Genomic DNA, 18,031 nt, shown 5'->3' with positions numbered 1-18,031 from the left:
AATACCGACATTTTACCAATTGCCAAAAATAAATAAATCTTCTAAATACCTCATAATAAATTTAATGCAAATAAAATTATATTATTAAAAGTTAAAAATCTGAAATTTGATGATACCTATAAGTGGTTATTATTAATATAGCTAAGAAGTTGTAAAACATGGTAAAATAATTAAAAACTATTATCAATGCTATTTAAATTGTGTTATAAAATAGAAAACACGAAAATGAGTAAAGGAAATCCCTTTCCAAAATGGATTTGGGAAACCCTTGGGGTGGAGCGTCTCACACAAGTACCATTCATGAACCCTACGTCATATACCCATCAGAAGAAGCTGACTTTACATCCCCTAGCAGGAAAAAAAAGATTTTCTCCTTGCCCAGCAACAACCCAGCCAATGGGAAACTATTACAAGTCAGCCAGTGAAAAGTCACCACAACTCCAAGCTCTCATTTTCCTCTAATGAACTTTCATTAAATATAGCCCTTCCCAACTTCCTCCATTCCTCTATATAAAAACAGAAACACTTCTCTCCTTGTTCCCAGAGCTTGCCTATAGTTTCCCATAGTATGGATAGCCTGAATTGCAATTTTTCTCCTATACATGAATAAAGTTGACTTTGTTGGCTAATCCACTTATCTTTTTTGTTTGAGAGCTTGACAATGGCCATGTCCAAGGTTTCACTTACAGGTGAAATAAAATGTGTCTCATATGTGTGCATGGTAGGTCGCTTCATTCGTGTCTGACTCTTTGCAATCCCATGGACTGCAGCCCACCAGGCTTCTCTGTCCATGGGGATTCTCTAGATAAGAATACTAGAGTGAGTTGCCATGCCCTCTTCCTGGGGTCTTCCAGAACCTAGGATCGAACTTGTGTCTCTTACATCCTCTGCATTGGCCAGTGGGTTCTTTACAACTAGCGCCACCTGGGAAGCCCCATATCTAGCATTTATAGCTAGATATAGCACCACGGGCTTCCCTGGTGGCTCAGATGGTAAAGAATCTGCCTGTAATGTGGGGGAGACCTGGGTTTGATCCCTGGATTGAGAAGATCTCCTGGAGGAGGGCATGGCAACCCACTCTAATATTCTTGCCTGGAGAATCACCATGGAGAGAGAAGCCTGGTGGGCTACAGCCCATGAAACTACAATGCTGGAACATCCTTTGCCTGGCAGCTGATTTTTTAGACTGCCCATACTATTTATTATAAACTCTACAGGACAACTTTACTCGGTCATTTAGTTCATGCTGTATCTTTCATCCAGGTCCTTTGCTCAAAGTTATTAAGAATTACTAATAATTTGGAATAAAATTATTTAGTAGATTTGAAATGTTCAAAATATCACATTAAATGTTTTTTTTTCGTTGTTTGTTTTTTAGTGGCACCTCATGGCATATGGGATTTTATTTCCAGAACCAGAGATCGAGCCCATGAGCCCCGCAATGGAAACATGGAGCCTTAACCACTGTACTGCCAAGGAAATCTTTAAAGTTGCATTTGTTTTGATTTTTTTCTAACTAAAAATCTCTTTACCAAGACTGTTTGAGCTGGCTAAAATGAGCTTTTTTGCCTTTCAAGTATAGTTGCATAAAGAAACAGAAGGTCATTTAATATATTAATTAAATAACTTACAGATAAGTTTGGTCCAGATGGAGAGGATGTTTTACACAGGAAAGTTGTAGGCTGGTTTTCACAAATATTGTACAAAAAGAAACATTTTTCTCCTGGTCAGTGCTCAGAATCTCCTCTCACTGTCTCCTTGTCCCTTCTCACATTTCAATATTAATGTAGTTTTAATGTAATAAATGGTAAAAGAGATACAAAATGTATATCACTTGAGGAACAATAAAGATGGGGTATCCATGTATATAAAATTTATTGATTTTATATTAAATGTTTATTTTCTATTGTCAGTTATGATTATTATTATAGAATGTTTATAGTCTTGCTCTGGAGAGGAGAAAATTCCTTCCAGAAAAAAAAAAAACCTGCTTACACAATAAAAAATAAATGTTAAGATACATCAAAAACAAACTCTTAACTCTGGGAGTCATGAATGTCAGAAGGCGAATTGGCTCAAGGAGATAATAACATTGATAACAAATAGTGGAGAATCTATAGTTTAGAGGATGAGAAACGTGCCAAGCACAGGAGCAGCCTGGAGGTTGGCATGGACCTTGTGCACTTCTCCATGCTTGAGAGAAAGCACTGATTTCCTTCTGCCAAGTCAGCCTCAATATTAGTGTCATGGAGATTCTTCCTATGTTTATGGAGATTGTCCAGGTCTGGCTTACATACTGAAAGGGATGTACTGGCATCTTTACAAATATGAAAGCCAGAAAGGAACCAGCTGGAAATGCTGAAATGTTGGTGTGAGAATTTAGCCTGCTTAGGGGAGAGGACTGGGAAATTATGCCAGCTAGGACAAAAGCTATTGCAATATAGCAATGCAGTGATTTGGGGTTATTTGGAAAAAGACTTTTTCAAAAAATATCTACCTGGCCATGAAGGAACATAGAAATAAGTCCTATCTCCTCTACTGAATCAATTGTGAAGGAAATTAATTCAATTAGGGAGGAAATTATTTTTTAAAATGTTACTGTTTTATTTTTTATCCCAAGTATGTGTGCCCTTAGTCACTCAGTCATGTCCGACTCTCTGTGGCCCTGTGGACTGTAGCCCACCAGGCCCCTCTGTCCACAGGATTCTCCAGGCAAGAATACTGGAGTGGATTGCCATGCCCTTCTCCAGGGGAGAATCCCTTCCCAACCCAGGGATAGAACCCATGTCTCTTTATGTCTCCTGCTTTGGCAGGTGGGTTCTTTACCACTAGTGCCACCTGGGAAACCTAAATATGTATGACCTAGTTACAACTGGTTCAGTTACACAAAAGAATCTGCTGGGTCTTATATGACATTCACTTGGAGCTAGGTGATTCATTTCTAGTTAATACATATATAGATTAATGTCACTTAGCAAGGAACTACTTCAAAATTTCTAGCTGTCCTAGAACAATTCTTTCTTTTGTAGGGAGGAAAAAGGAGGCCAGTGAGAAGAATTATCAATACCTTGGAACTCATTTTCTTCTTCTTTCTATTTTATTTATAGTACTGGCAACAATGTTTCCGGTAACAAAGTGAAAAATTAGAATGCAGTTCAGTATGGTTTTCAACAGTATGGTCTGTGGAGTAAAATAGAACTAAGTCCAATTTCCACCTTTGCCATTTACTAATAGTATGATCACAGACATGTTATTGAAATATCCAAGCCCCAAATGTACCATTAGTATAAGAATAAAGCAAACTTTTAGTTTAATAGGATGAAATGGAGAAATGTATATTTAAAAACAAGGTAACTTGAATACAGTAAGTATTCAGAAAGATTATTTTATCCATTTGAGCATTCATAAATACTTATTGAGTACATGATTTTCAAGAGAATAGAAATCTTTGCCCTTAGGAAATCTAGTGAGAGAAAACAGACAATAAAAAGCATCAAAAATTAGAATTTTTCAGATGCTGTACATTATATAATGGAAACATATGATGAACATGTTAAAGTGGTAAAGAACCCACATGTAACACAGGAGATGCAGGTTCCATCTCTGTAGCTCGCCAGGTTCTTCCCCCCATGGGATTTCCCAAGGAAGAATGCCAGAGTGGGTTTCCATTTCCTTCTCCAGCGATCAGCCCCTGAAGTGGCAATGGCAACCTACTCCAGTATTCTTGCCTAGGAAATCTCATGGACAGAGAAGCGCCTGTAGGGCTTAAGTCCATAGAGTCTCAAAAGAAACAGACACGACTTAGCAACCAAACAACAACAAGCAAAACTGGATATTCATACTAAACCAGGTATTCATAGCATAAGGCCTATTACATTTCAATATGTTTCTTTGATAAAACAGATTGCAATGAATACATAGGGGAAAAAAAGTATCCTGGATTTTAAAGTCTAAGTATTAAGTCTTGCTTGCTCACTTTCTGTCAGTTTAACTTAGTCAAATTAATTAATCTTTGTAAATATTAGTTTCTTCTACTTAAAATTTATATTTTGTCTGACTTATCTATATTATATATATTTTAAGGAGCAAAATATAGATTTAATAACCATATATATATATATAGTTGTGTGCATAAACATGTACACATGCACTCAGTTTTTGTGTCAGATATTGTTATATCTGCCAATAACAATGTTTGTGATGTTAGATATCTATTGATACCCAATCTTATAGTTTTCAGAAAATAACATTATTTTGCAGAAACTAATGAATAGGTGTTGTAACATTAATTATAGTACAGAAAAGGACAATAAAATGTATTATTTTATGCTCCAAAATTTGTTAATGGAAGACTAATGCATTTTTCCATCTATAAATACTGATATAATTATGCAAATGCAAAGTAAGATAACAAAGTTTTTACTACCTGAAGCATAAATAATACCTTGAAAAAATATCTGGGTCCTTCAGGAATATCTCTTGTATAATATTTCAATCCCTGTCTGCTACAGTTGAAGTGTAATTCATATCTCTTCCCTTATGGAAAAATTTGTGTCATAACATGCCATGACTTAGTATCTTTCTACTAATTCTTCCAAGATTCCTTCCACGATTTCACTTCCCAGAAGCAAACTTCTTTCCTGGAATAATTTGATAGTTCCTGGTTTCCAATGATAGCAATAGGGAACTGGGAAAAAAAAAAAAAGGAAAAACTGCCTTGAAAAAGCAACAGGAGTGATATATTCTAGGGCTGAATTTTCATTCATTGAAAAGAAAGAGCTATAGTTAATGCTTCAGATAATTTAGGATTTTTTATTCTTTGGTAAAACTAATTCATTATTCTTGCAGAAACAAGCTATACAAGTAAATGTCCCTCAGAGCAGTTTAGGTGAAGTTTAGATCTATCTGACTAAGGTCTGGGCTTTCAGGCTTAATACTTAAGACTGATAGAAGCAATAGAAAACATAATCATACTGATAATGGCAAAAGCTAGTCTTGAAAATATTTCATCACTGTCTTATATAAAAGGGACTACAGGTCAAAGGATCTGAGAAGCAATTCTGCAATATGAGAAGCAATTTAGCATTCACAGTATAGAAGAGCTTAGTAATGAACATAATTTACAGTGGGAGATATGTTGAGAATTTACTAGCAGGTTGTTGTCTCAATAAAATGCATGTGCACAAGATCTGTGAGAAGTATGAGATAATAAGACTCAAACTAAAACTTAAAAACATAACTGGCTTTAAGATAGATAAGTACAGATTGTAGAAAAAAGTAAAAGAAAAAAAATCTTCAAAAATTGATTAATTACAGAATTTTGAAAGGTATTAGATTCAGAAAGGGGTAGAATTGGCATTGTTAGAAGTGAGGTCAGCAACTACAAAGACAAACCTGAAAATTCCTCTCCAATAGCAGATAGAACAAGAAATCAAATCCTGTGGGAGACGGTTGTGGAAGCCTTTATATGCAGAACAATGACCAGAGATATGAGATGCAGATCAGCTGCAAATAGAAGAAAGATATTAAAACAAGTGAAGAACAAACAATAATCAATATATAAAAGAAGAAAATTCTTCTGGAATAAAGGATGTTTCTTCTAACTGCAAGCTGAATGGGACACTTGGCAAACATAAAAATAAAAATCACCTTTTAACAGTAAAGACAAAGTGAAAACAAGAATGTTGGGCACAAGAGAAAGTAAATGTGCTCACGTGCTCCAACCACAGGGAAGGACAGAACAAGGAGGATGAACACTGCGGTCTTGTTCTTTTTCTATAGGTTTTTGTCTACCCACCTTGACTTGATTCCCACGGACTTTCTTTATGAGGCAGGGTCTCAAGATAAGTGTTTAGAGGATTACAGCACCTCCTTGGTCAGTCCAAATTCCATCTCAAAGGTGTTTTAAGAAAAAAAAAAAGAAAACAATTAGCTTGGACCAAGGTGCATATTTACTTTCCAAGCAAACGTAGATGGGGAGGTAGGATGTCTAAACGGAAGTGACTCCCATTTCAGACCACTTGTCAGAAGTCAGAGAAGGGGAGCTCACTTTCTTCTTATCTTTGTTTCACACACACATGGAGAAGAAAGAAACAGATAAAGCAACAGCAGAATTTAATTTTCAATGCAAAGTGAAGAGGAAACTGATCTGGCAAAGCCAACTTTCTCTTTAGTTTGAAAGCAGAAAGGGAAATTGCAAGAAAACCCATAGAGTACTAATCTTGGCCTGTTTTATTATTAAGATTGGCTAAAAAAAAAACCACAAGAAAGATAAAAAATGAAAAGATATCCTATGTTCTTGCACTGGAAGAATTAATATTGTTATTAATAAAATGTTCATATTACCTCAAATGATCTGTAGATTCCATGTAATCCTATAGTATTCCAATGAAATTATTCACAGAAATAGAAAAAGAATCCTAAAATTCACATTCGTATTCACATAAGAAAGTCACATAGTTTAATGGAACAGAACAGTACAGAAATAAACCCATACATTTATAGTTAACTGGCTTTGATAAAGGAGCCAAGAACACACAATGGAAAGTGGTAGTCTATTCAGTAAATGCTTCTGGGAAAACTTGATATCTACATGCAGAATGGAGCTGGACCTCTATCTTACATCACTCACAAAAGTCAACTAGAAATGGACTAAAAACTTAAATGTAATACCAGAAATGGTAAAATTCTTAGAAGAAAACATAGGAAAAAAATTTCCTTAACATTAGTCTTAGCAATGATTTTTCACATATGACACCAGAAATACTGGCAACTAAAGCAAAAATAACCAAGTGAGATTACCTCAAACTAAAAATCTTCTGTGCAAACAAAGGTAATCATCAACAAAATGAAAAGGAAACCTACAGAATATATGCAAACTATATAGCTGATAATAAGTAAACATCTAAAATATATAAAGAAATCACACTGTCAATATCAAAAATTTAAAAAAAAAATCCGATTTAAAAAAGAACAAATGACCTCTTTAGACATTTTCCAAAGATGACATTCAGATGGCAAACAGGTATACATATAAAGGTGATCTATACTACTAATTATCAGGGAAATGCAAATCAAAAGCACAATGAGACATTACCTCACACCTGTTAGAAGTAGGAATGTAAACTGAGACAATTATGCAAAACAGTAAAGATATTCCTCAAAAAATAAAAATAGTGCTGCCATATGTTCCAGCAATCCCATTTCTGAGTATACATATGAAAGAAATAAAATCAGTATCTTGAAAAGATATCTGCACTCCTATTTTCATTGTAATAATAGTATTCTCAGGAGCCAAGATATGCAAAGGATGCAAATGTCTGTTGATGGATACACTGGTACAGAAAATGCGAGATCTATCTATAGTAGAATATTATTCAGTCTTTAAAAGAGAAGAATATTGTCCTTTGCAACAATGTGCATGAAACTGGATAGTACTATGTTAGTTAAAATAAGTCAGACAAAGACAAATACTGTATGGTATCACACGTGAAATCCAAAAAAATAAATTAATTCATAAAAACTTAAATTCCTAGACAGGAAGGAAAATGGTTGTAGCTAGGGGTTTGGGTGTGGAGAGATGTTGATTAAAAGGTACAAACTTTCAGTTATAAAATGCATAAACACTGAGGATCTAATATACAATATCATGGCTATGATAATATTGTATACTTCAAATATGCTAAAAGAGTAGGTCTTAAGAATTCTCACTATAAAAAATGGCAGCTGTGTAAGTTACAGATGTATTAAGTTACATGATTGTGGTAAATATTTCACAAGTTATACACATATAGAATCATCATATTACATTAAATATATGCAACTTTAATTATCAATTTAACTTCAATAAAACTAGATGGAAAAGAACAGAGAAAGAATTCAAAAAATGAAACATGAGCAAAGGAAACATTGAATAAGGAAGTAAATAACCCAAACTTTCCCACCGTTAAGAAGTTTTAGTAAATATAGCTACAAATGTATGTAAGAATAGAAGATTATGAGTGTCAGATTGGGTGCTCAAGAAGTATTCATTAAATAATGGAAAATAAAGAATAATGATGGAGAATATTTCAACAAATTTGAAATTTAAATCTGAGAGATTTAAATTAGCATAACCTTTATTTTCCTCGCATATTTCTATTGAATTAATGTTTAAACAGTTCAGTCACAATTTAAAAGAAATAAAGAAAATGGAGCAATGAGATACTGAAAACAAGGGAAGACACATACTCGAGTAAAAATTTTGTTTTATTTGGAAATTTGTGATTTGGTGTCTAGAAGAATAAAAGTGGAGTATATGGCTCAGAATGTAAAGTATAAAAAATATACTTAAAGATCTTAGTAGATAATACAGTTGACAATCATTAACTAGATACTATGGATAGAGAAGCCTGGCGGGCTACAGTCCATGGGATTGTGAAGAGTTGGACATGACTAAACAACTAACACACACACACACACACACAAGGCCTACAGTTTTCATTTAGTAAGCAATATTTACTTACTTAGTTCTCCACGCTGAGGATAGAGAGAAGCCCACTTTTCAAAAATCAAGTGTATTTTAATATCTCTCAACAGGTAAGTTAAACTTTAAATTCCTCAAGAGTTTGGCCAGGGTCTTACTCATTGTTTATGCTTGATGTCTAGGGCCTCGCCTGGTCAAAACAAATAAACAAAAGAAGCAGATAGTAAATAAACAGTGAGTGGTAATCAAATGTCTGAAACATAAATAGAGCTCATTTTCTGATGCCATTATTATATGGAAATTATATTTTTTAACTGCCAACAGCCCACTGTGATCTCTTATCTGTCTTTTTGAAAAATTGTTTCATCTCACTTCTCTTCCGCATTTTGTTATAATCTTATTGTTTAGTTGACTTATTGTTTTTTCATAAAGTAGGCTAATATTATTTGTAATTCAGGAATTTCTAATTCTCTCCAAATTATTGACTTAATTATGTAGTCCAAACTTTTCAGCTCTTTTCCAAGATTTTTCAAAGGCTAAGTTTCTTAGCTTAAAATCATACCTTAAAAGCAGACTGTGCATGCGATATTTGGGCAATTGCTGTTAATATATTTTATTTTTCTAGAGAACCACTCAAGAACAATTTGAGAATACTTTGGGAAAGATGATGATATGATCCGAAACAGATGACTCCTGTCCTCCTCCAGAGTTCCTAATGAAAGTGTCAAGAGAATATGCTCAATTAATGAGAATAATAACATGAAATTATTCTATAACTTGATGGAATAAAAATGTAGAAAGCCTTTGAGGCCTGAAACCACAACCTTCTTTCTGTGAGAAAGCAGTGTATTTAGGCACGAGCAGAGTTTCCTGCACATTCATTTTACAGGCAAATCGAAGAGATGAGGATTGCAAATTGAAATTGGCAAGGGATTGGTCAGGAGATATACCTTTTGGTCAAGCCTTACTCCTGAAGTGTTGAAATTCACCCAAAACAGTGGTAAGACCAAACCCTGTGTGTCTGTGAACACATGTGCCCATACATGTCTATGTTGAGGTTTGTGACAGGGTGTGTTGTGGAATAGCATATGTGCATAGCCTAAAACTGGACAGGGGGGTAGATATGTTTCTCTTATCAATAGGATGGACAATTAGATTTACTTCTGGCTCCAGACCCATGGCCAAGTCTCATGGTGGTGATCTATCACATATTTTTGCAATTCCTATCTTAAATGAAAATACATACATATCCACTGACATACAAATATACACATGTGCACAGAGACCCACAAATACACACATGCACACAGACACACATACATAAGTACAGAGAATAATTTATCCAGTATTAATGAATGTAAACAATTTAATATTTGCTACAGACAGCCATGTTGTAATTATAAACATAATACATAAAGGACACGTACTCCTTTCATTCTCCTTCTGGCATTCTGAACCTTGTCAGAGGCAACCAAACTATTAATATGAATTTGACATGCTTGTCCCCTGGTCATGTTCTAATAGTAATCTTTAATGACTTTGTTTTAGAATTCACACAAATACTGGCACACAGAATGAATCACTTTTCAATTGCTTTACATTTTTTGCAATGTGAATTTAGCTATATATCTAGGTCAATATTTACTCACCTCTGAGAGTATAGACTATGAAAGCTCCATGTTTTATTTATGTTTCATTTATAAATGGGTAATTTGTTTTATATATATATATATATATATATATACTAAAAGGCCTGACATGGTCTGACCCTTTAGTACTTCTTGGATCACATTAGCTATTATTCTCCTTCCTGCTTATTTTGCTCTAGTGTCATTTACCTCCTTGAAGTTCCTCAAAAATAAATATTAAAGTGGCTTAAAGCCACTAAATTTTAGGATAGTGCATTACTTGGGAATAAATAACCAAATACTTAGCTCTTTAGAAATATTACCATCTTTGTTTACATCAGAACTTCAGATTCTTAGGTTGCTATTGTAGATGATCTCAGCACTAATTCGCTATTGCAGAGGTAGAGAATTTATTGACTTTTTTGTTAGTCATGTATCCGGTAATCTTGCTAAATTCTCTACTCCCAGGACTGTCTGAATAGTATCATGTGGAACCATAAATAGCAGACAAGGGTGTTCTTAATGCAGACTTCATAGGACTAGAGTTTTTATGGCTCCTGATTTTATGCAGAGAACTTAGTTCCATCTCTGCCTTTAATCTTAGATGACTTCAATACTTCCTAACTGCTCTTCCTTTTTCTATTGGTGCCCTTACCTCTTCTCTTCAGGGCAGATAATCTAGCTTCTAAAAAATATAAGTCAGATAATGCCACACCTTCATCAAATCCCCTAACAGAATCTTAACTTACATAAAATTCAAATTTCTTCACAGAGACACAATGCATCCTGCATTCTTTGATATCCACAAATCACTCCAAGGTCACCTTTGTTTGCTTTCCTCCAGGCATTAACTTTTCTTTGCTAAAAAAATGAAGTTTATAACAGCTAGGGACATATGAACTTGCCCTTCTCTCTCTTTTGTATGTTTTGCCCCCACTTTTTGTACAGGGGACTAATTTTCTATAATTTGATCTCAGATCTCTATCAAGTTATTTTGTTTAATTTCTTTCATTCCACTCATAGACATTATCTTATTTATTTACTATCTCTCCAAAAAATGATACAAATTCCTGAAGATGAAAGACTTCTTTTGTATATTTCTGTATCTCCACAACTAGAGTGTGGGCATGTGCATGCTCATTTGCTTCAGTCATATCTGACTCTTTGCGACCCCAGAAACGAACTGCAGCCTGCCAGACTCTTCTGTCAATGGGATTCTCCAGGCAAGAATACTGGAATCAGTTGCCATTTCCTCCCCCGGGGGATCTTCCTGACCCAGGAATCAAACTGGTGTCTTCTGTTTCTCCTGCAATAGCAGGCGTATTCTTTACTGCTGAGCCACCTGAGAAGCCTCCGCAACTAAACTAGTGCCTTAAATGTAGTGAACACATAACTACTCAAACAAAATTGGAAGTAACCTCAATGCTGAGTAGAGAGTAAAATTATTTAAAAGAGCTAAATATATGAAATACTTTCATCAATTTAATGTCATGAAAAACTGTACTAGCTATAATTTTTATTGAACAGCATTTTGTTTGTTGTTTTAGTTGCTCACTCATGTCCAACTGTTTGCAACCATATGGACTATAGCCTGCCAGGCTCCTCTGTCCGTGGGATTTCCCAGGCAAGAATATTGGAGTGGGTTGCCATTTACTCTCAGGGGGATTTTCCTGACCCAGGGATTGAAGCTGCATCTCCTGCATTGATAAAAAGATTCTTTACCACTGAGCCACCAGGTAAGCTTTAATGTCTTAATAATGTGAAAAATGCACTAGCTATGATTTTTAATGAACAGCACAGAACACTAAATTAAAAATTATGAAATACAGTGCAATCACATCTATGCAAATCATCTACTTTTAAAAAATAGGTTTATGAGAATAATAAAAGTAGGTTTATTATGTATGAGAAGTTTCAAGTTGTAGATAATTTTATTTATTGTCTTTTTTAATAGTCACATTTTCCAACTTTTAATAAAAGTATGCATTTGGTAATAAAATTAAATAATAAATGCCTCAAACAAAAAGTTGCTTTTTAAAAATAACTCACATTGATTTTTTTCTCCTGCCATTGATTACATATGTAGGAAAACTGCAGAAGACCATCACAATTGTTTATAAGAGTTGATAGAGTGTTGACCAGATATTCTTAAATCAGATATGACTGTACATTAATTATTTACAATAATTTGTTATATAACCTTTTTACATCAGACAGAATGTAAATACAGAAGGGTGTTTGTTGTTTGTTTCCAACTCTTTGTGATCCCATGGACCATAGCCAATCAGGCTCCTCTGTCCATGGAATTTTCTAGGCAAGAATGATGGAGTGGGTTGCAATTTCCTACTCAGGAACTTGCATTGGCAAGGTCTCTTACCTTGGCAGACAGATTCTTTATCATGTAAGCCACAATAGGTAGCCTGTAAATACTGAACTGAGAGTTTTATCAAAACAGTTATGGTCAAGACATCTGTGGAAATTGCAATATAAATAGGGTACTTATATTAGATAAGTAATTGATGAGGGGTATGCTAAAGAAAATAGGATGAAAGTAAAGAAATACATATAGGCTAAGAATTAGACCATAGGAGCCAGGCAGGCTACAGTCCATGGGGTTACAAAGAACTGGACATGACTGAGCCCCTGAACACAATAAACAAAATTAAGTATTAGTCAAATTAGAAACTATTTTCAAATTCACAGTAATCCAAGTCTATGCCCAACCACTAATGTTGAAGAAGTTTAGCAGTTCTATGAAGACATGCAAGATCTTCTAGAACTAACACACACACACACATACAAAACCTTTTCATCATAGGGGACTAGAATGCAAAAGTAGGACGTCAAGAGATACCAAACCCCCTCTTCCACCAACACAAAGGATGACTCAACACATGGACATCACCAGATGGTCAATAGCAAAATCAGATTGATTATATTCTTTGCAGCCGAAGATGAAGCTCTAAAGTGTCAGCAAAAAAAAAAAAAAAAAGACTGGGATCTGTGTCTCAGATCACAGATTCTTTATTGCAAAATTCAGACTTATTAAAGAAAGTGGGGAAAACCTTAGGCCATTCAGGTATGAACTAAGTCAAATCTCTTATGATTATACAGTGGAAGTGACAAATAGATTCAAAGGATTAAATCTGATAGACAGTGTCTGAAGAACTGTGGACAGAGATTCATAATATTGTACAGGATGCAGTGATCAAGACCATCACCAAGAAAAAGAAATGCAAAAAGGCAAAATGGTTGTCTGAGGAGGTCTTACAAATAGCTGAAAAAAGATGAAAAACAAAAGGAAAAGGAGAGAAGGAACAATATACCTATCGGAATGCACAGTTCCAAAGAGAGCAAAGAGAGATAAGAAAGCCTTCCTCAATGATCAATGAAAAGAAATAGAGTAAAACAATAGAATAGGAAAGACTAGAGATCTCTTCAAGAAAATTAGACATACCAAGGGAACATTTCATGCAAAGATGGGCACAATAAAGGACAGAAACACTGTGGAATAACAGAAGCAGAAGAGATTAAGAAGAGGTGGCAAGAATACACAAAAGAACTATATAAAAAAGATCTTAGTGTCCTAGATAACCACGATGCTGTGATCACTCACCTAGAGATAGATATCCTGGAATGTGAAGTCAAGTGGGCCTTAGGAAGCATCACTACAAACAAAACTAGTGGAGGTGATGAAATTCCAGCTGAGCTGTTTCAAATCCTAAAAGATGATGCTATGAAAGTGCTGCACTCAATATGCCAGCAAATTTGGAAAACACAGTAGTGGCCACAGACCCAAAAAAATCAGTTTTCATTCCAATCCCGAAGAAAGGCAATGCCAAAGATTATTCAAGTTACTGCACAATTGCACTCATTTCACATGCTAGATAGGTCATTCTCACAATCCTTCAAGCTAGCCCTCAACAGTACATGAACTGAAAACTTCCAAATGTACAAACTGGATTGAGAACAGGCAGAGGAACCAGATATCAAATTTCCAACATTCATTGAACAAAACACAAGAGAATTCCAGAAAAACATCTACTTCTGTTTCATTGACTGTGCTAGTCTTGACTGTGTGGATCACAACAAACTGTGGAAAATTCTTAGACAGATGGGAGTACCAGACCACTTTAACTGTCTTCTGAAAAACCTGTATGCAGGTCAAAAAGCAACAGTTAGAACCAGACATGGAACAACAGACTGGTTCAAAATTGGGAAAGGAATATGTCAAGGCTGTATATTACCACCCTGCTTATTTAATTTATATGTAGAGTATATCATGTGAAATCCTGGGCAGGATGAAGCTGAGCTGGAATCAAGATTGCCAGGAGAAATATCAATAACCGCAGATAGGCAGATGCTACCATGCTAATGGCAGAAAGTGAAGAGGAACTAAAGAACCTCTTAATTAAGGTAAAAAAATAGAGTGAAAAAGCTGGTTTAAAACTTAACATTCAAAAAAATGAAGATCATGGCATCTGGTTCAATCATTTCATGACACATAGATGGTGAAACAAAGGAAACAGTGATAGATTTTATTTACTTGGACTCCAAAACCACTACAGATGGAGACTGCAGCCATGAAAATAAAAGATGCTTGCTCCTTGGAAGAAAAGCTATGACCAACCTAGACAACATATTTAAAAAGCAAAGACAATACTCTGCCAACAAAGGTCCATCTAGTCAAAGCTATGGTTTTTCCTGTAGTCATGTATAGATGTGAGAGTTGGACCATAAAGAAGGTTGAGAACCAAAGAGTTGATGCTTTTAAACTGTGGTGTTGGAGAAGACTCTTGAAAGTCCCTTGGACTGCAAGGAGATCAAACCAGTCCATCCTAAGGGAAATCAACACTGAATATTCATTGGAAGGATTGATGCTGAAGCTGAAACTCCAGTACTTTGACCATCTGATGCAAAGAGCCTGCTCATTTGTAAAGACCCTGATGTTGGGAAAGATAGAAAGCAGGAGGAGCAGGGGACAACACAGGATGAGACGGTTGGATGGCATCACTGACTCGATCCACATGAATTTAAGCAAGCTCTTCGAGATAGTGAAGGTTATTGAAACCTGGCGTGCTGCAGTCCACAGGGTCACAAAGAGTAGGACACGACTGAGCAACTGAACATCAACAACAACAACAACATTTAGAAATTATTTTAGCATAGATATTCAATGAATTGGATAAAGCTTATCCAGTTATTGCCTATAAGGGGAAATGCATATATATCTATGATCTAAATTTTAAGACTTAAAAATACACTTAACCACTTGTAAAAGAATGAAACTAGAACACTTTCTAACACCATACACAAAAGTAAACTCAAAATGGATTAAAGATCTAAACGTAAGACCAGAAACTATAAAACTCCTAGAGAAAAACATAGGCAAAACACTCTCTGACATAAATCACAGCAGGATCCTCTATGACCCACCTCCCAGAGTAATGGAAATAAAAGCAAAAATAAATGAATGGAACCTAATTAAACTAAAAAGCTTTTGCACAACGAAAGAAATAATAAGCAAGGTGAAAAGACAGTCTTCAGAATGGGAGAAAATAATAGCAAACGAAGCAACTGACAAAGAATTAATCTCAAAAATATACAAGTAATTCCTGCAGCTCAATTCCAGAAAAATAAATGACCCAAGAACTAAACAGACATTTCTCCAAAGAAGACATACACATGGCTAACAAACACATGAAAAGATGCTCAACATCACTCACTATCAGAGAAATACAAATCAAAACCACAATGAGGTACCATCTCATGCTGGTCAGAATGGCTGCTGTCAAAAAGTCTACAAATAATATGTGATGGAGAGGGTGTGGAGAAAAGGGAATCCTTCTATACTATCGGTGGGAATGCAAACTAGGACAGCCAATATGGAGAACAGTATGGAGATTCCTTAAAAAACTGGAAATAGAACTGCCATACGACCCAGCAATCCCACTGCTGGGCATGCACACCAAAGAAACCAGAATTGAAAGACACACATGTGCCCTAGTGTTCATCGCAGCACTGTTTATAATAGCCAGGACATGGAAGCAACCTAGATGTCCATCAGCAGATGGATGGATAAGAAAGCTGTGGTACATATACACAATGGAATATTACTCAGCCATTAAAAAGAATGCATTTGAATCAGTTCTAATGAGATGGATGAAACTGGAGCCTATTATACAGAGTGAAGTAAGTCAGAAAGAAAAACACCAATACAGTATAGTAACACATATATATGGAATTTAGAAAGACGGTAACAATGACCCTATATGCAAAACAGCAAAAGAGACACAGATATAAAGAACAGTCTTTTGGACTCTGTGGGAGAAGACGAGGGTGGAATGATTTGAGGGAATATCATTGAAACATGTATATTATCATATATGAAATTGATCGCCAGCTGAGGATCAATGCATGAGACAGGGTGTTCAGGGCTGGTGCACTGGGATGACCCTGAGGTATGGGATGGGGAGGGAGGTAGGAGGGGTTCAGGATGGGGAACACGTGTACACCCATGGCTGATTCATGTCAATGTATGGCAATAACCACTACAATAGTGAAATTAGCTTCCAAATAAATTAAATTAGATAATTTAATTTTAAAAATACACATGACAAAGGAGGAAAGAATATACAGTGGAGAAAAGACAATCTCTTTAACAAGTGGTGCTGGGAAAACTGGTCAACCACTTGTAAAAGAATGAAACTAGAACACTTTCTAACACTGTACATAAAAATAAACTCAAAATGGATTAAGGATCTAAACATAAGCCCAGAAACTATAAACCTTTTAGAGGAGAACATAGGCAAAACACTCTCTGACATACATCACAGCAGGATCCTCTATGACCCACCTCCCAGAATATTGGAAATAAAAGCAAAAATAAGCAAATGGGATCTAATTAAAATTAAAAGCTTCTGCACAACAAAAGAAACTATAAGCAAGGTGAAAAGACAGCCTTCAGAATGGTAGAAAATAATAGCAAATGAAGCAACTGACAAACAACTAATCTCAAAACTATACAAGCAACTCCTGCAGCTCAATTCCAGAAAAATAAATAACCCAATCAAAAAATGGGCCAAAGAACTAAATAGACATTTCTCCAAAGAAGACATACAGAGGGCTAACAAACACATGAAAAGATGCTCAACATCACTCATTATCAGAGAAATGCAAATCAAAACCACAATGAGGTACCATTTCAGGCCAGTCAGAATGGCTGCAATCCAAAAGGCTACAAGCAATAAATGCTGGAGAGGGTGTGGAGAGAAGGGAACCCTCTTACACTGTTGGTGGGAATGCAAACTAGTATAGCCACTATGGAGAACAGTGTGGAGATTACTTAAAGAACTGGAAATAGAACTGCCTTATGACCCAGCAATCCCACTGCTGGGCATACACACTGAGGAAACCAGAATTGAAAGACACACATGTACCCCAATGTTCATTGCAGCACTGTTTATAATAGCTAGGACATGGAAGCAACCTAGATGTCCATCAGCAGATGGATGGATAAGAAAGCTGTGGTACATATACACAATGGAGTATTACTCAGCCATTAAAAAGAATACATTTGAATCAGTTCTAATGAGGTGGATGAAACTGGAGCCTATTATACAGAGTAAAGTAAGCCAGAAAGAAAAACACCAATACAGTATACTAATGCATATATATGGAATTTAGAAAGATGGTAACAATAACCCTGTATGCGAGATAGCAAAAGAGACACAGATGTATAGAACAGTCTTTTGGACTCTATGGGAGAGGGAGAGGGGGATGATTTGGGAGAATGGCATTAAAACATGTATAATATCATATAAGAAATGAATTGCCAGTCCAGGTTTGATGCAGGATACAGGAAGCTTGGGACTGGTGCACTGGGATGACCCAGAGGGATGGAATGGGGAGGGAGGTGGGAGGGGGGTTCAGGATGGGG

This window comes from Bos indicus x Bos taurus, chromosome 3, assembly GCF_003369695.1.
Source record: "Bos indicus x Bos taurus breed Angus x Brahman F1 hybrid chromosome 3, Bos_hybrid_MaternalHap_v2.0, whole genome shotgun sequence".
NCBI classification, from domain to species: domain Eukaryota; kingdom Metazoa; phylum Chordata; class Mammalia; order Artiodactyla; family Bovidae; genus Bos; species Bos indicus x Bos taurus.
This window is presented reverse-complemented; position numbering follows the sequence as displayed.